General features: G+C 45.6%; 1 long non-coding RNA gene across 1 annotated transcript in view; it reads left to right on the plus strand.

Moving 5' to 3' along the window:
- The window catches only part of LOC124102039 (uncharacterized), a 51,424-nt gene extending 32,942 nt beyond the window's left edge, over positions 1-18,482 (plus strand). Inside the window, exons 2-5 of the long non-coding RNA XR_006854782.2 lie at positions 638-761; positions 7,201-7,378; positions 9,653-9,773; positions 18,361-18,482. This is a non-coding gene — a long non-coding RNA (uncharacterized LOC124102039). The remainder of the gene's footprint in view (positions 1-637; positions 762-7,200; positions 7,379-9,652; positions 9,774-18,360) is intronic.
- Positions 18,483-19,416: the final 934 nt, after the last annotated feature.

Here is a 19,416-nt window from a genome sequence, read left to right on the forward strand (position 1 = left end):
AAAACAGGCAATGTCCTTAAATCATTCTGAGGGCTATGGTTCTTATTTCCAAATGGTAGTTTCATGGGGCTCCATGCTGGCTGAGGGGCATGGGTAGCCTGAGATCAGGTGGTTTGGGGAACTGGGCTGCCCATTTCCTTGACTGCCTTGCTGGTGTCAGCTCTGGCTAGTCACTGGCCGAGGGCCGAAATGTGAGTTCTTCTGCCTGCCTCCTGCCTCCCAATGTGAGGGTGGCACAATCACCTCCTGGACAGTTACGCTTCACGAGAGCTTGATCAACAAACCTGGATGATATTCACTAAGTGACTAGCACTTCCCTGGACACCATGGGGGATGTAAAAGAGTATGTATGATGTATCTCCATGCCTCCAGTGGCTTGGAATCTAGTTGAGGGAGAAAAGTAACACCAGGATTCAAGTGGAGAAAACCTAAGTGCTCCCTGTTGAATATGCATGAAGGAGAGTGAGGGAGACAGATTACCTGCTGGGGGGGGGGTCCGTGGATCTCTCATCCCTTCCATTTGTACCATGGTTTACAACTTGCTTTTGGAACTTAACCTCTTTTTTGTTTTGATTCCTATGTCAATATTCCATTGCGGGCAGTCATTATTTTAACCTTTTTTTTTTTTTTAAAACAGGGCGATGGTTGAAGTTGAGAAAATTTAAGACCCAATGGACATGAACACCAGGGTTCTGACTCTGGGTTCCTTACTCCATTCCTCATAATACGTCGAGAACTTAGAAGAGAAGACAAGTCTTGAGGTAAGGAGGATTTAGATTAGTGGAAAGTAAAGGACATGAGATTTCAGGAAGAAGAAATAGCACGAGGAGATGCCTCCTTGGCACCTACTAGAAACTTAAGAGAGTTGTGCCTGTTGAATTTAGCGTTGACTTCCCAGCACTGAGCATGGGATTGGGGTTGGTTCTCCAGAGAGACGCATTTAATGACTGAATGGATTTTCGGTGGGGTGGGCGATAATATTGACTCCGAGAGCAACTGGGAGGATCTCAGGCTATCTTGTAAGTTCCTTATAAAGCTGTAGATAAATGGGAAAGGTTCTTGTTACTGGGACTTTGATGAAGACCATCCAGAGGCAGAGACAGGCTTGCCCAGTTGCCCAGAGTGAAGGCGGGGTGGAGAGGGTGGAGAATGTCAGAATCTTTGGAAGAACGGACCCAGCACAGTATCCAGCTCCCCATGTGCAGAATGAAGAGAGAGGAAACTCCTAAGGTTCTCTTTTCTGGTTTCCTTTATCTCTCTTCACATTTCCAATCCTTGGCTTCCTTGCCTCTGACCCCACCTGAACCCTCCACTTTGGAACCACTTATCCTCCTCTGCCTTTCTTTGGCATGTTCTCTCTCTCTCTCTGTCTCCATCTCCACTGTCCACTTGGTGCTTTCTCCTCTGGGTGTTTATCTCGTCCGACCTCTTTCCTACCACCTGCCTGCCAGTTCTGTTGCTCGCAGCCTGGATGTTTTCTGACATCTGCCAGGTGGATCCATAACCGTGGTGAAGATTTCTTTTGGTTCTTCTCTAAGCCCGTCTACCTCTGCCATCTGCTTGACTCTGTTCTCTTTCCTCCCTGAATTCAGAGACCAAACAGGTACCTTCTAATTGGTGCAGTGGGCCCTGGTACCCAACTCAATCAGTCTCTTTTACACTCCTGGTTCATATTGAAGCTTCCACCTAGGATTCATCCCCACACCCTGACCTAGTACGCCCTCAGCTCTTCCTTTATCTGCTGGGCCAGGTCTTGTCTCCCCTCCTTCCTTCTAACCTGATAATGAGACAGATATCTCACGGTCTCCTCGTTTCTTGATGTAATGCCCTGTACGTTTGTCTTCACCTCAGCCTGCCTGTCCAGAAAACAGTCAGGGGATGTCAACCTGGCTGGTGTCACCTCCTTTCAGTCTAGCTGACTGTTATATAAAAGCAGGCTCTTCATAAACACTTTTTGATGCTAATGCTCATGATGTTTCTGATGAAGATGATGATAAATGAGATAAATCACGACAAATGTTTCTGGAACAGTGCGTGGCACCAAATAGGTATTCAATAACCATTAGTAGACTCTTAATCTGAATGATGATGTTAATTGCTTTTCAAGACTCTAGTTTTGATTGCAAATAATGGAAACTGACTCAGAGGAGCTTCAGGAGGAAGGAAACTCGATGAGTTGGACATGAGCCTAGACCCAAGGCAGGACATGAAGTTGGGTTTCATTAGAGTCAGGAGCCAAGAAGTAGGAAGTGATCCAGGATGGGGACGGCTACTGCCCAGGCTGTGTGGTCTCTTCTCTTTCCCCCTTTATTTCTCTATTTCTGGGAACACGAGTTTTCTCTGCTCTTCTGTGTACCTGGTGGTTTAGCAGCAGAAACCCAGGATAGTTTTCTTCACCCATTCTAAAAATCGCAGTGGGCCCTCCTATAACGAAAAACAGGTTAACAAAAGAAAAGCACGACACATTTACCTAATCAAAGTTTCAGGTGACACAGGAGGCCTCAGAAATGAAAACTCAGACACCCAGGGAAAACCGTGTTTCTATGCTTAGGTTTGATGAAGTGCAGAAATGTGATTGGACAACATGTCATGATCTAAGGTAACAGACTGCGGGAAGTCCAGCAAGGCCTGCCTGTCCAGATTCCTCTGGGTCTCTCTGTGTGGCCTTCCTCCTTCCCAGGTACAGGGCGGGATCCTCTGGAAGAAGGCCTTCAAGGAAGAAGGCAAAACATGAACTACTTTCTGGGTTTTATGGCTGCCTTGGGACAAGGAGTTCTGGTTTCTGTGATTCACTCTGGGGGAAGAAGAGGATCAGCAGACAGGACAGAAGGTCAGAGAGACACTATGTTCTCAGGCTGCTTCTGAGGACTTCCAGTCTCCTTTAGTTCAAAGTGCTCAGCAGGTCAACACACCAGACTTTAGGGTATCATTTTCTGATATCCTAAAGTCAACAGCGGAATATGACCACCTCTGCCTGGTGTTAATCATATCCCTAAGCTCGCGTTGCACCAACCCACGTTCCAATTCTTCACGGCCATATTTAAGGAAGAGAAATGTGATGAGCCCAGCTGAGGTTGCATGCCCGCCTGTTTTATCAGCTGGGTGGAGGACAGGATCATATCAGTGGGTGGAGGACAGGATCATACTCCACAAACATAGGCACAGGAGTGTCCCCCTCTGAGTGGCAAGATCCTTAAAAGCATGATGTGTGTTCTGAAAGATGGGAACAGGGCAGAAACAATGGAAAATACCTCCTACACTAACTACAGTAGGAACCATGAAGCCCGGGAGCCTGGATATACCCAAGCCAGTTAACCTGAGGTCTTTTTTCCAACTACCTTGAACTTGTGCACCCCAGGTGGTGCTCACTCCTAGAAGTCTGACTGCAAATTAGCGCTGCACTTAGCTCTTCCAATGTGAGGAAGGAAGCATGCATGGATTATTCCCTCTCCCAGGATCCTGGAGCTTGCTGGGCCCTCCCAGCTGAGCCAGAGTGGCAGCCCCTTCTCAGAAGCTGATTACAAAGGCAAAAGCTCTCGGGCTCCTGGCGGAGATAAAGGGAAGCACCTTCACCCACTGGCTGCAGCAATGGATGGGTTTGCCCTTCTGCAAGTGATTACTTTGGCTCAGATAAGGAGTCCAAGTAGCCGGTGAACCAGCAGATTTTTCTATAATCTCTTTCCTGAGATTTGAGCTCCAACAACCTCAATCAAGTGCCCCATCACCTCCCACCTCTTGCAATATTGATTTTATGACCTCTTCTGGGAAGAAACAAATGTTTGGGCCTCTTGCAAGGACTGCAGAATTCTGGAAGCTCTGGATGCTGGGAAAAAGCAATGTTCACCAAGTAATGGAAGATTGTTGTTCGGAACTCAGGCCTGGAGTAGAGAGCGCTGGGTTTGTATCCTGGTAGATGACTCATAGCTAATGAAGTACTTTAAAAAATCATACTTAAAATAATCATGGGAGAACAAACTTTGTGGATTTCTTGATGTCTATTTTATCATCTCATTTTATTTTGCTTTTGGAGTATATTTGAAAAGGATGCCATAATCTTTACAATGCCTTGAACCTTGAATTCTGGATCTTTCATTTATTAGTATGTGACCTGAGTCAAATTCTTAACCCGTTTTAGCTTTAGGGTTTTCCAAAGTAAAATGGGGGAGAATTCTATACCAGTCCTATTGGGTTACTCTGAGGTTGAAATGGGACTCAAGTGAACCCTTTGATGTAATGCCCTGTTCGCTGACACATGGTTAGAACTCTCTAAATTATAACTACTATCCCTGCTCCCTAAAGTGACCATAAACTCTAAGATGAGAAGGATATTTAAAAATATAGGCACAGAACTGGGGAAAAAAGCTACATTCTGATGAGAATTATCCCAGGAGTGTAACTCAGTGGACTTTGCCCCAAGTTAGGCCCTGTAGAATTGTCACATAAGGGGAAATGCCTGAGATTCAGGACCCTGTTAGGGTTTAAGTAGAGGACTATGGTGAGGGGGGGTTATCCTGACTTTCTCCATACTTGAACATCTAGAAAAGTACAGAAGGCAAACAAACAAACCAACACCAAACAAACAAGTGCTAGCACTTCATATTCTACTTGGATGGATCCCTTCCCGTTCAATTTCCCTCGCTGTTTTAGGATTCAGATGGCAGATATCATTCTACCCATTTCCAGGAAAGATGATCTTATGGTCCTGGCCTGAATTTAAGAGTCCCTTTGTTGGAGGTGGCATATCCCTTCCTCATTTTTTATCCATCTTTTCTTATTTTAATTGTCAGGAAGTCCTTTCTCAAGTCTTTCTTAAGGACTGGGGTTCTGTCTCAGTCTCCTGAGATTGGAGGGTACTGGGAAACCATCCACATTCTTTTTTAAAATTTATTTTAATTTTTTATTTGTTCTTTCTAGTTATACATGACAATAGGATGTATTTTGACATATTACACATACATGGAGTATAACTTCCCATTCATCCACATTCTGCATTACCTCTTGGTTAAGGGAATTGTTCTGTTGACTGATGAATAGATGATATGGCTGGGTTGATTCCTTCAAATATCCTGCTTGCACCAGGCTCTGTGCTGAGTAACAGGCATCCAGAACTTCGTGGGACACTTTATCTATATGGAAGGAAGGTCTCAACACTCAATTTTTTCCTGTCCGGATGGTAAGAGACGGGACTCATACCTGACATTCATTCTTGCTCCTAATCCACTGGCTGATTCTTTAATTTGAATAGTTGCACACAGTAAGTTTTCTCAATATCCTCGGTACTTGCCTGGCTTTTCCAGCAGGGGATAATATCCTTGTGTGTACTAATCAGCTTTCTGGGATCATCCACATTCTCCAGCTTCTCAAATGCGACTCAACCTGGAAACTCATAGGCAAACAGAATCCTGGAATTTGCATAAATGATTAAATCTGGCCTTTTGGATTTGACCAGCGGACTTCCCAGCTGGCTCAGTCCCTCCCTCTCACAGGGTGGAGCATTGCAGCGTGGGCAAGAGCTGGGCCCAGGGTTAGTTAGAGCTCAGTTAGGTTGAGAGCTTAGGCTTCAGAGCTCTGTCTCAGATCTACCATCATTAACTGTACAGCCTTGGTCAAATTCCTGAATTCTTTGTGCCTTGATCATCTCATCCACAAAATGGGGCTAATAGTTCGGAGCTATTTGAATGAAATGATCTAACGTAAGTGAAGCACAGTGTCTGAGCCAGACTAAGCAATTGGGAAACAATAACGATGAGAATAATAATACCCAGAATGAGTATTTCAAGGTGGAGGAGGTTGCAGGGACCTGACAGCTCCACATGGGTTTTGAGGATTTGTTGGCAGTCTCCAAAAGGAAACCATTCCTGGGCTACAGTGGAAAATTAGAAGGAAGGGAAAGGTACATTTATTCTGACAGATGTGGTGGTAGGTACATTATCTGCCTTCTTACCTAACTTTTAAAAAAAAAAAAGCAGGGATTTGGTCCTTGCTTTTCCAAAGAAGTAAATTTCCACAGACTCTAGTGACTTGCTCCAGGATCACACAGCCAGAAGTGGTGAGCAGGATTTGAAATCATGCCTATTTGACCCCACCTCAAAGAAAGGAGACTCTTAAAAGCTAGTAGAGAAAAGAGTAAATAGGTTGATTGCTTATTCAGGCCTGGGCCTTATACAATGTCATTTGCCTTAACTGCCCAAGTTTTTTTTTTTTTTTTTTTTTTTTTAAATCCAGTATTACAGATACAATCAGTCAAGTTCAGAGAAGAACCAACAACAGCCTGGGGTGTAGGACAGCCATGGAGCTTGGGTCCGTTCACCTGCCAGGCTGGTGTTACCTCCTGGGTCTCTCTGTCCAGCTCTCTGTGTGACCCTGGGCAGGTCACTTATCAACGTGCCAATTTCTTCACCTAAAAGGAAGGAAAAGAAGAGCGGCCACTCTGCCAGCCTCTTAGAGCTGTGAGGAGTCTGAGTGAGATAATGGATGTGAGAGGGCTCCATAAACTGGAAAGCTCTATATAAATGGAGGAGTTATTACCATCACTCCATAAAACATCCCCCACGCACCATGTCTTCCATCTCCCCCTGATGCTGTCTCCGGGCTTTAGTGCTTTTAGAGTCTGCTGGAACATCTTCCCGTCTCCTGGCACCAGAGAGGAAGGTCCTCGGCCCTCCACTCCTCACTGCAGCTCCTAGAGTGGAGTGGTCTGCGGGGGCTCCACCAGGACCCAGGGCTTGACTGGATGAGCCCACCGAGGCCCTCTGGGGACCACAGCTGTTTTAGGGTACCCTCTGTCCCCTCAAGGAGCTGCAAACACCATCCCAGGGCAGGCCTCTGCTGGGGCCTTCTGGAGCACCCCAGCACCCAGCTGGGTGACTCTGTCACTTAGCTTTCCCCACCCATGACACTCGGGTGTTCCATTTCCAGTGGCTTCCAGTTGAAAGCTCATAAGAAATGACCTCACACGCGTTAAACACTCCTTTTAAAGGTGCTTCTTTCCGTCCTGCCTTTCATTTTCCTCCCCTTCTTCCTTGCCCTCCTTCATCCATAGCTGCAGTCACTCTGGTCTCGCCTCCAAGTGGCCCCAGCTGATAGCCAGGAGGCTCATCTCAGCCTTCTCACTGGGTGGCTTCCCCTGGAGAGAGGGGTCTGAAGTCAGGGCTGTGAGAGATCCTGGACGTGACCTAGTCTGACCTTGTCATTTTACAGATGAGGAAACTGAGAGCAGAGAAGAGAGCAAAGTATGTGAGCACACTCCATTTGTCATCTCGTGGCGTGGCGGGGAAGAAGAGTGTCTAGATTTCTCTAATTTGAGAAGGCAGATCCGATCGCCTTAGCTGTCCAGTGCTCTTCCCCACTGCCTGCAAGGAGCAAGAGAAATGGCCTGGTATGAGCAGTAAGGGGTGTATGTGTGGGGGGGTGGGGGTGGGGGTGGGGGAGGGGTGGTCAGAAAGTGGGGCACAGGAACTGATGCTAAAGAGAGAACTCACTGAGTGAAAGCCATGTTCCAAAATGACCAGTGGGGGAAATACAAGCCTAGCCACCTGGCTTCCTTTATTGCACACTCTACGCATACTCCTATCCAGAGGCACATGGCCTATATAGAGTGATCTTGGGACTTTGGCTTTCTCTGGAAGTGTTTTGTACCTATTTCATGCCAAATACGGTTTATAAGCTGGGGAGAAGATTTTTGGTGCCTAGCAGCTTTGGGGCACTCAAGAAATGTTAAATGACCATTTACTATCCGTTGTAGACAGGAGGAGCTTGCATGAAATTTCATTTTCCTACCTGCTCCCATGATCAAAAAGACAGAGGAAATGAGATTATCTTCTCCCTGCCCAGAGACAATCTCATTGCTTCCGCTCCATCGACTGCATAACCACGAGCAGGGTTATTGCATCTCTTTATAACAGATGTGAAACAGACCTTAGGAGAGGAATGGAGAGCTCCCGTTCCAACCCAGTGACAGACTCTAAAGTGAAAAGAATCACAGAATCAAAGTCTTCCTTCCCTCTGCCTCTAGGCTGCAGGCTCTTTTCCCAGCCCGGTGTGGGGAGGGTGGAGGAAGTTTCCTTCAGCTTTTGGAAAAGATGCTCAGGTCCTGCTGTGGGCTTTATTGCTCCAGGCTCTGAAGTAGGTAAATGGGGCAAAAACAGAAGGGCTTTGCCTGTGCTAGGACCATAGGGATACAGCTGGCCGTGAGCAGGGCTAGCTCTAGACTGGACACCCTGGCAGGATCATGATGGCTCCTTTCTAGTTGGCTCAATTTTTACAAGCAAGGTTGAGAGTTTTGTGAGTGACACATCATTCCTTTCCTCTGCTGTTCCCAGCAATTCAGGGCTGGCTCCAAATTTGGAGTCCAGTGGTTAAGGAGGATGGTCAAGCAAGCATCTATGACCTGTAAGTGCCTTGTTTTAGCTTGCTTTGTCTCTGAGCTCTCTTCTTATTCCCCAGTCAGTCCCCAGTCACTACTCTGGTCCCAATGAGGCTCAGCAAAATACCCACTAATCCCTACAGTCTTCTTTGTTTTGGGGGGAATTCTGGCAAACATACTCTCTCTAGCTATCTACATCTGCAGGGATATTTTACTTCTTCTTATAGGTGGCATTTAGGGTGGAGGCCTGGCTGGTCAATCCTTGCTTCTGTTTGGGCTGCAGATTCTGCACCTTGCTGGCTCTGCTTCTGAATTCTAACCCTTGCTTTGTGGACGTTAGCTCCCATTTTTCTGAGGGAAACCTGTTTCTAGCCCTAGTTGCTCTTCTTATTCCCAGTTGGCTCTTCTTCATGCCTTTTGGAGCTGGCTTTCCAAGGCCCCAGGGTGGTTCGAATGTTCTCTATCTAGATTGCTCATCTTCCTGTCACTAAAATCCTGTTTAACCACCCTGCATCTCTGGCCATAATGGAGTAACTGGGAGGCTGGCTTCCTGAGGGTTGGTGTTCTGCTGCCCCCTGGGGGTGCACAATCTACAGGATATATATAGATATATTTTTTAAAAATTGGTGTTGGTGATTGAACCCAAGGATGCTTTACCACTGAGCTACATCTCCAGCACTTCTTAGTTTTAATTTTGAGACAGGGTCTCACTATGTGATTTAGGGCCTCACTAAATTGCTGGGGCTGGCCTCGAACTCGTGATCTTCCTGTTTCAGCCTCCCAACTTGCTGGGATTACTGGTGTGCACCACCAGGCCTGGTTCAACAGGCTAATTTGGGAGACTTCTACACCTGGTATAGGGAAAAGTATTGAGGTCAACCTTCTTCCATCATATACTTCCCCTTCTTCTCTTTATATCTCCCTTCCCCTCTCATAGCTGATTGTAAGCCCACAGATGTTTTCTCCAACCGAAAAGGCCTCTGCTGTGGCCAGGTAAGGAAGCCACGGTCCCCCTTCTATCTCAGGAATGGGGATCTGCAAAGAGAAGGCAGGTACCTCCAGATTGTCATTTTTTTCTACAAAGAAAGGAATCACTGTAGATTTGCTCCAGCCTTGGCTTTGCTAGAATAAACACACATGTGCTCATAACACCCACATGCCAAATATTCAACTCCGGCAAACAACCAGACCCTACTAATTAAACTGTCTAATCCATTTAGATGAATGCAACAATTAATTTAGCTAGATAGTAATTGTGCGATTTGAATACTCTTTATTCCCATCTAGTTGGCTGGTGGACTCTTCATTTCCTGGGCACACCTTGTGATCTTTGAAATGGACTTCTCTCCATGGAAGTCCCCACCTCACCTGTCACTGATGATACTGCCCCTGCTTTCAGGAAATGCAGGTGGGTCGGATTGTGGCTCATGCCAGCAGGTGCAGAAGTGCAGCTTGGGGCAGACTTAGTTCCCCTGGGAGTGCGGCCTAATCTGCAGGAGCTTCTCCTTGAATTCCATCTTGGATGGGACAATTTGGGGCTGTAAATGTTTCCCATCTTCTCATTCCTGTTCTTTCTAAAGACTCCCATTATTAACTGTCTAAGCATCAAGACCAGAGAGAGAAAAGACAGAAAGTAGAAAGAAAATCAAAGACAGGGGGAAAAAATCAGGAATTGAGACAGAGGAAAGAGAAGGAAATCTTTTACCTATGCCATTTGATATAAAAAAAGACAAACATCAGAGACTACTTGGCCGTCACCAGCATACAGGCCAGGATGAGGGCTCCCTCCTGCTTCCTGTCTCCAGAAGGGCTCTCATTTAGAAACATTTATTGTCTACTCCTTATAAAAATCCTAAGGTGGCGTGTTGGGAGAAGAGAAATATGAATAGGTATAAATAAACAGCCATGGATGCTACAAGAGAGATACGGTATGTGAAGCCAGCTGTGGTCCCAGAATACCTGCAAAACAGTAGTCAGGGGCTGGAGCCGAATGGAAAGCCGGGCTAAGACAGGTGGCGTGGTGTCTGTGTACATGAGTGCTGTTTTTATGGAGATTCAGGTGGCAGAGACAGGTCCTTTTTTTTTGGGGGGGGGGCTGGAAGCTTATTAATTAGGAGGGAACTTATTTAAGGAAAAGAAAACAAAATTGTGGATTCAGAGTTATGTATAAAGTTGTTTATTTCAAAAAAGGAAAAAAAAGATCACTGTAAATTATATATTTAAAAAGCTGACAGTATCATAAACCTCCAGAAAAATAATAGAATTAAAAATTTATTAGCTGACAGGTACACCTCTCTGGCACTTTCTTCCTACATTTTTTTGGTCGCACACTCTTTGATGTTCCTTCAAATGACAACAATTTTGGCATATCATTTCCTAAAGGGAGAATAGGAAGATAATTCTGTCTTTTTTCTAACACAGTTGATCAGAATTTGTTTTGTATTAATGAGAGTTAGGATTCATAAAACATGAGACTCCACACACAAACACCACTTGTTTTTGGAACAATGCTACAGGTTTATGCCTTGAAACTCAGGAATTCTGATAAATTCTAGCACAAGGGGCTATCTATGGACATGCTACCTCTTGCCCTGTACCTTCATGTCAAGAGACCAGGTGAGTTGGCACCATTGAAACTGGAGTTTTGAGATGAAACTAAATTTTCTGCTTCTGCTAGTGGGTGAGGTCTGCATAAGCTGCTGGTCTCTGCAGTCGAGGAAGACTGTTGTAATGTTAGCAGCTAATAAAGGCAGGGGATGCCTGCCTATGTCAGCTCAGAGGGTGGCAGCTGACAAAACCTGATTTTTCTACCTTTCCATTGAGTGGTGTGTTGCAACTCTCAACGGCAGGCTATGCTCTCCAGTGTTGTAGCAGACACCAGAAGCTTACCAGCAACTTCTTTCCAGGTTCTTGTCTCATGAATTCAAAGAATGAAATCCACAGACGAGGAAGAGCGAGTACAAAAGAATAGGATGTATTCACGTGGGAAGAAAAGAGAGCTCTGGCAGGGCAAGAGGGGACCCATATAGGGTGTCTAGCCACTTGAGTGTCTAGCCACTTGAGTGTGCTTAGACAAGGGATTTATATAGCACTTGGGTCAACCACTACGGATCCAAATTTATGCTATTCAAGGTTTGAAAAAGGACTAACACGAATGGTTCAAAGTTATGCTAATCAGGGTTTGGAACTTATCCATGCTATTGGTTAGTCTTGTGATCTCCATTTGGGTCTGCGCCATTTCCTTTTCCTGTTTGGTCGGGAAGTTGAGGTTGGATCCTGATGCTTGGGGTTTCCAGGATGCCATGCCATGTGGAATGGACATTCTAATGGGGCCAGGCCAGACTGCCATGGTATATACGTTGACATGTCCTGGCTCCCTGGCCTCAGACCTATAATGTCATGGCAGTCTCTAAGAGGCCACAGCCTGTGCTCACCACCCATACTCCAGCTTTCCCGGAGTGCCACTGCACCACCCTGGGCAAGGACTTGGCTTCATGGTTGGGTAGAAAATGTACTTACTCCCAGAGTCACTTCTATATTGGGACAGCTGTCAGTAGGAGCTTAACTATACCTGAAATTGTGAAATATGTGCATATACCTTCCCCAAGATGTAACTGGGACAGCAAAAAGCTTTCTCACTTCAATTTCCTTGGAGCCGGATCTCTAAATGCCCATGACCACTCTTCCACTGACATGAAGAGAAGTGTGATGGAGGGAGCCTGGGATGGAAAGAGACACTGGCTATAATCAGTTTTGGTTGAAATATATTCCTTTAGAAAGCTTTTCAAAAATATATGGTCATGTGAACACATTGCCAGGGCCTTTCCCAGAAAAATAGGGATCTCAGAAATGAGGGGCCTGGACATTTCAGGGTTTTATTGGTATCAGAATAAATACCATTGCTCAGCTTGGTGTGGGATAGTGATGGGAATTCCACTATCCCTTCTCATCCCTTGGAGCTGAAGAGAGAGTGTTGCACAGTAATTATGGGGCTGATTGTTCTGAGTTCAAATTCCGTCAGTGTTTGAGGAGTTCTGTGGTCTTGGGCAAAATACCTAAACCTCAGCTTTCGCATGTGTAGGATGGGAATAATAATAGTAATGATCGTGCACATAAAATATAAAGCACGTAATAGGCAACTGATAAATGCAGGCTGTTTTCTGTTTTTCAGAGGGAGAAGTGAGATCTTCTAGCTTTTGGAGCGGCAGAGTGAAGGTGGAGGGAGGGTGTGATGAAAGAGGAGATATTTAAAGTGGCCTTAAAGTTCCAGGAAGATTTAAGCATTCAAAACCGGGGTGCCTGTTTGGCAGGTGTACAGGGTGCCCAGAGGGAAAGTCTGACATACATTTGGCAAGGCAGTACAGGGCTGAGGTGAGTCCTAGACTTTATTTCCTGTGATTTGACACAATCAGACCTATGAAGCAGGAGTTTTGTGGGATGAGAGTGGCCTGCTGAGGAGGGAGAAGGTGGAATTAGGAGACTGATGAGGAGATTATTGCAACTGCCCAGGTAGGAGGAGATAAGGACTGAAACTAGGTGGTGTCCGAGGTCCCCCCGCACCACGTGTGCACACAGGCATACCCATGTGCACACCTAGAATGACACTCCACATTTATGACATGGTTCCTCTGGATCAGTTGAAGTTGTTTATCCTGCTCTCTGCTGGGACTTGACAAATAGGAGACAAGCCTGGTAGAGCTGTCGCTGGTGCCTGGCTGAAGCTGGGCCCTCTCAGGCGTGCAGTGGGTCCTTGTATGACAGAACAATGCTCCCTGGGCCCGCAGGGTTACTCCCTGTGCTGGCTGCAGCTGGATGACTTGTCTTCACATCTGACTAGGCTCTTTCTGGGAGCCGTGGGAGCTGCCAGCAAGTGCTGGCCTCCAGCCGTCTGACGGGCAGTGGAATTTATTGTCTGCTGAAATGACACCAGAGCCACAGGGCCTCTTGCAGGAGACAATTTGGTTGCTGTAATTGCTAGCCCGGGGGCAGGGGCAGGAGTCCCCCTCTCTCTTCAACACCTGCCAGAGTAGCAGAATGGCAGCAACAGGCTCCCTTAGAAAAAGAGGCTCAGCGACCCCTCTCCTGCCCATCTGCCCCAGAGCCTCTCAGTTCACGATCTTGTGCTCTTCAGAGGCAGACATCAACCAGAGATGAAGTGATTAGTGGCCCCGACCATTAACCGGTCTGGATGTGGAATTTTGCCCAGAGGTTTCTACCTCATTTGGATCTAGCACTATTCTGGAAGTTTCTTCCCACTGATTCAGGAACTTGTTGCAAACCCTCAATTCATGACTGGTAATTTGTTTTCCCTGCAGTGCTGGGGATGGAACTCAGGGCTTTGTGCGTGCTAGGCAAGCACTCTGTCACCGAGCTGTACCCCCAGCCCCCATGTATAACAACACTTAAATGTCCATTTTCAAGATACAGCAATGGGAGGCATAGATTGTTTTAGACCAGGCAAAAAGGAACTTAGAATTACCTATTACAGATCATGTTTCTCATGAGGAAATCTCCCCCTCCCCCACTTGCCTATATGTGCATCTTTGTCCCACTTGTATAGCCTGATACAGTTTTTGGCACATCAATTAGTGCTAATTTGTTGACTGACTGATTATGTTCTGAGTTGAATAATAATTTGGACCAGGTAATTAATTTCTATTATTTTACCATGAGGAGAAGGAGGAGAGAAAGTTAGTCTATGTCTTCATTCATTTATTTATTCATTCAACAAATATTTATTGAGTTCTTCCTATGTCCTGGGTACTGTTCTATGTGCTGGAGACGGAACATGTGTCTCAAGGAGCTACAGCCTTGTAGATGAAGCACTTAATACGTCACCTGGGGAAGGAGTAGTTAAGAACTAAGCACTGTGTCATAGAGGGAGAACGTGGTGCCATGGGAATACATTCCAGGGGTACTTGAAGCAGATAAGGGGTACAGGAGGTGGTCATCAGGGAAGGCTGTTGAAGTCTCATTTGGGACCCGAGGATAGACTGAGGATTGGCTAAGTGAATGGCAAGGGGCTTTTTGTCTGGAGGAAAGTTGAACTAACAGAAAAAGGTGATTGCATCCAGGTGTAAACGCTGGAATGGGGTAAAGATGGGTGTTAATGGGAGCTTTCACCAATAAAGTTTCTTTGAGGCAAACAACTAAATTGACTCTAGCCAGCTCAAGGTGAAGGGCATCATGATTGTTCACCAAAGAGGAATCTGAACTACCAGGGCAATTCTAGGGTCTCTTGGATCTTGTCTTCAGGAAAATGAGCACCATGAACTCCCAAGTGCCTGGTTTCTGTGTGACAGTGCTAAAGCCTTCAGTTTCCTGAGATGAAGAGGCTGATTGGCTCAGATTGGCTCTACCCTTGGATCCAAAGAGGGGTAGGCAGGGAACAGGAGGGAGGGTGGACATGGCTGATGAGAAATCTTTGTGAATCTTATAATGGGACTTCCCACTACCTCTCCTTTTCTTTTCTTTGTTCTTTTTTAAGAGGGTGATTAGGAAGGAGAGCTCTTCACCAAAAGCCAGTGCAGTAGGGAGGTAGGGAGTCAGAGGTTTCCTAATTCTTTTTTTCTGAGTTCTTTTAGGTCTATGAGCAACCTGGCATGTTTAAAATTTTTTATGCAAGACCCATGGATGTCTGAATTTCCCCCCATGCCAGCCCTCCCTGTGAATGGCTCTCATAATCAGTTCTCGCACCGCTGGACTTCAGTATATCCTCTGATGACTCTGGAGGTGGCAGAGTCCTGAGAATCTTCTGGGGCTATGACTTGAGGGGGCTGGAGCGAGGGTGGAAGGTATATGTGCGAGAGTAGGGCGGTGGAGAAACCCTCAGACATCTGGGGGGTAAAGAGAAATGTGCTCCGTTTGCAGGTCTAATTTGGGTTTATCCAAGTGAATAATTTCCTCAGGCAGCTAGGAGGAGCCATAGGCCCCCTGAGACCAAGGCCGCTCAGAATTCAAGCTGCAGTTCTGACAGCTTCAAATTGGAATCGAGCGCAGTCCTGAGCAGGACCTGTGGAATCCTTCACTGCTTCATTCTTGTCCCCAGGCTCAGGGCCGAATCCTCAGGGGCTGAGGCATTCCTCCACTGAGTCTTTGCAGATGTGTGAAAGGGGAAGATGGGTCTTTAGCTACTGAACCATCTTTACTTGTTCACCCGCCAAATGGCTGGTGAGTGAGAAAGAGCCTGACTCTGAAGGGACATCTCTGCCCATTTCGAATGGACAGGGAGCCCTCAGCCTTCTCCTCATCCCTTTGGGTTCTCTTGGTCCATTGGGTGGGCAATGACTGTCAGCCCCTCAGAATCCCAGACTCAGACAATCAAATCTAGAAGGCATCTCAGCTACCTCTCAGTCTGTCCTTTAATTTTATGACAGGGACCATGTGCTCAGAGAGAAGGAGACTTCCCAAGGCTGTTGAGCTTTTTGGTGACAGAACTGGCACCACAACAAAGAGCTCTTGAAGCCCCATCGAATTGTCATTTCTGTTGCCTCTCACACCTTTACTTTCTGTGGGAAGACGGAGGATGCTGCGACTCTAGAGCCAGCTTTTCATTTTGCTGTCACCTCCCTAAAGGCCAGTGTTGGCTTTGAGCCATCTCTGGGGGAAGGAACAATTCTTGCACCTCTCTCCTTTCTGTGAAGCATCTTTCCTCGGATAAACAGCTCTTGGGTCCAAGAGTTAGATCCAGACTTAGCTGAGGAGAGGGAACCTCCTGATTCTAAGGAAGTGCTGCTTAGAAATGATCACCAGTTTAAGGAGCTTCTAATCCCAGGCCTTGAGCGGCACCCAGGACAAGTGTCCGGTTGGCAGAAGGCCCCTTATTTGGGGAAGAAGAAGGGAGTGACCTGGGGAGTTAGCCTGTTTGACAGCTTGGGGACTTGTTCTTTGGGTCATTTTGTATGACAAGGCGGTGATGGTGGTGGAGCTCCTGGAGGTGCTGATCATCCAGAGATGACGTGACCTGTTCAAGGTCAGCCCCTTGCCTGCCACTGGGGCCCTTCAGATGAGAGGTTCTGAACCTGTGGAGCTTCCCTTTTTCTTTTAAGTTTGAAGAGTTTTTCAAACTTGAAATGCCAACCTCATAATTTCAGTGATGATGATTTTCTCTCTTCTTTAGAGAGTGGTATGATATTTTCCCTATTTTTTTTTTAAGCAGGGGATGAGGGCAGAAGAAATCTTTGCAGGTTCATATAGGAATCACTTGGAGAACTTTAGGTATTCTTATTTGATTGGTCTGGTGTGCTGTTTTGGGTATTGGGATTTTTAAAACTCTCCAGGCGTTTCTAATGTGCAGCTAAGATGGAAAGCCACTGGCTTTATTTAACAAGACCGCAAGAGAATGTAATTTTTTTTTGTGAGAGTAGGGACTTGGTCTCTTGTTCTCTGCTATACTCCCAGCACCCATAAAGGTGACTGGAACATAGGAAGTCTTGCTCAAAAAGCATTCATTGATGAAAGAATGAATGAAGGTGTATACTTGTCAGGTCATCATCTTTTCCTGGTAAAGCAATAATGGAAGGGCTTGGAGAGACCATATTTGCCTTGGACATGGTGGGACTGGGTGGGTTGTTTCTGGACCCTTGCCAACATGCAGTTAAAATCATCTAAGTAGGACAGATCAAAGCTTGTTGTCACACAGGAAGAGCTCTTGGGTCACAGCGCCTGTGCAGGAGGATGGGTTGAGGACGTGATGACAACTCTGTGTTTAATTAACGTGGTTTCAGAGGGATCAGGAGCAGAATTTAAAGGAGGCTAAGATTATTCACAAGTGGGGGAAAGGATCAGCTCAGATCAAAGGAAGCATCTGGAGGCATGAAATAAAGCCTTGTTGAGAAGAGGTAGGCAGAAGATCTCCTTCCACTGGCTATAGTTTCTGAGAGGCATTTGAGAGAACTAAACCCTGAGAGGCAGGAAGAGGGTCTGTTATGCAGGCTGCTGCTGTGCCTGTGAGCCCAGAGCTCTTCCTGGACCCAAGGTACTACCTCCATGGAGACCTGAGGAGCTCATTTGCTCCCTCCCCTTCCATCTTCCATTCTGTGTTGAGTGGGGAGCCACATTGTGGTTCCATGGGAAGAATCAACATGGAATCCAAATGGAGGGAATGAAGGAAGGACACTGAGTACAAGAGAAAAAGGCAAAAACTGAGAGTAGGTGTGTGATTGATGGGGATACAGGGCACATGAGCCCGGGGGACAGAAGGAATCTATCAAGGGGCATCTTTCTGAGGGCAGGCATTGTGGAAATGTTATAAAGGGATGGAAGGGACGTGCCCGGATAGAGGATTTGAAGGTGCATTTGAAGGTGTCAGGATGGAGAGTTCTGAGGTTTTGCCCTGGTAACAGGGTCAGCTCTGTGATGGGCAAAATATGTATCTCATCTAGTCCTTGCAACTCTCTTATGAGGTGGAGAGTATCAACTCTGTTTTACAGATAACTATGTTTGGGCTCAGAGAGATTGAGTGACTTGCTCAAAGTCACCAAACCAAGTGAGTGAAGAGTTGGAATGCATATAAATTTGCCTGTTTTTGAAGCATAAGTTCAGAGAGGAGAAGCATAGATGGGGAATGCTCAAACTTCAAACCTCAGTGTTTAAAGAGGTTGAATCTATATTGGTATAAATAATGCAGGTGATAGTGTCTTCCTTTTGATTGCCCAGTCTGTATAGAAAAATCTTACCGTCAGGAGGATATGAATTACTTATGGGGGAATCATAGGTCCAACTCCACTTTCCAAGATCCTGCCTTCCAGATTCCCTGCAGATAGACACTCCCAGAATAGGTAAGGCAAACCCACCAAGTGCCAAGCAGTTGGGGCAGTTTACTGGGTGTTAGGACCCCACTTCCCTTCCTTTCTTTTCATCTGGAAATGCCAAGTAATTGTAAGTGATTACTAGAGTGGAAAGAATCCAGGCCAGGAAACACAATTCAGAATTCCAGGCTTGCCTCTGCTATTGTTTATTCAGCCCCCCTCTTTCTCTTTTTTCTTGCTTAATAGAATTCCTGTTTTTAGTGGGCAACTTATTCCATGTGAGCTTCATGGAGCTATACCATGGTCATTGTCTGCAAGAGCCCTGGAAGCCTGATACAGCCCTTTGATCTTAAACTTCGAAGTCTCCAGAATGGTGAGCCAAATAAACTTCAATTGTTTGTAAATAAGCAAGTCTGTGGAATTCTGTTATAGCAGCATAGAGCAGACTCATACAGTTCAGGAGGTGAGCAAAGAATGAATGACCAAGGTCCTCTACAGTCCACCCCTTTTCCAGACCAACATCAATGTACAGTTTTCTTTTCATATTTGTATTTTGTATTTTCAAAAGCAAAAGTTTCCTCCTAATAGAACTTGGTTATCTTGTACTTAATCCAAAACACTGTTTCCCCAGTTCTCATCTGCATCTAGCTTCAAGTTTAGGAGCTGTGGTTGGTATCTATTTCTCGTCTATCTCTGGCATGAATTTACATTAAGATTCTGTAATTTATAGAATTAATTATAAGCCTAATTACAGTGAACATACAATATATGGCAAATGAGGGAAATGGAGAAGAATGGAGACTAATATTTGTTAAAATATATAAATAATACAACATGGAAAATAATAAACATGGAGACCCTTGTCCTTATTTTCACTGTAATTGAAATATAGATATAGCTGTACCATCATTGGTATGTAAGATTTTCTCCTTCACCAACTTATCCATGTTTCCTTTTAGTACTCATTCAGTCTTTTTTTTTTTAATAATAGGTGGGTGATGTAAACATTTATTTTTTGAGGGATTTGTACCCTCAGTAGGTTTGTCTGTGTGGTGTTTCATTGATTTTCCATCTGTTATCATTGAAAATTGAAATATATAGAGTCACTATAGGTGATCTCTTGTGTTCAACCCATATTCTTTTATGGCCCCAGTTTTTTTTGAAAGGTATGAGGGATTGAACTCAAGAGCAATTCAACTACTGAGCCACACCCCCAGCCTTTCTTTTCATATTTTATTTAGAGACAGGGTCTCACAGAGTTGCTTAGCACCTTGCTTTTCTGAGGCTGGCTTTGAACTCACT

Source organism: Marmota monax, unplaced genomic scaffold, assembly GCF_021218885.2.
Source record: "Marmota monax isolate L192 unplaced genomic scaffold, Marmota_monax_Labrador192_F-V1.1 WCK01_AAM20220418_F8-fsc00087, whole genome shotgun sequence".
In the NCBI taxonomy this organism is placed as follows: Eukaryota; Metazoa; Chordata; class Mammalia; order Rodentia; family Sciuridae; genus Marmota; species Marmota monax.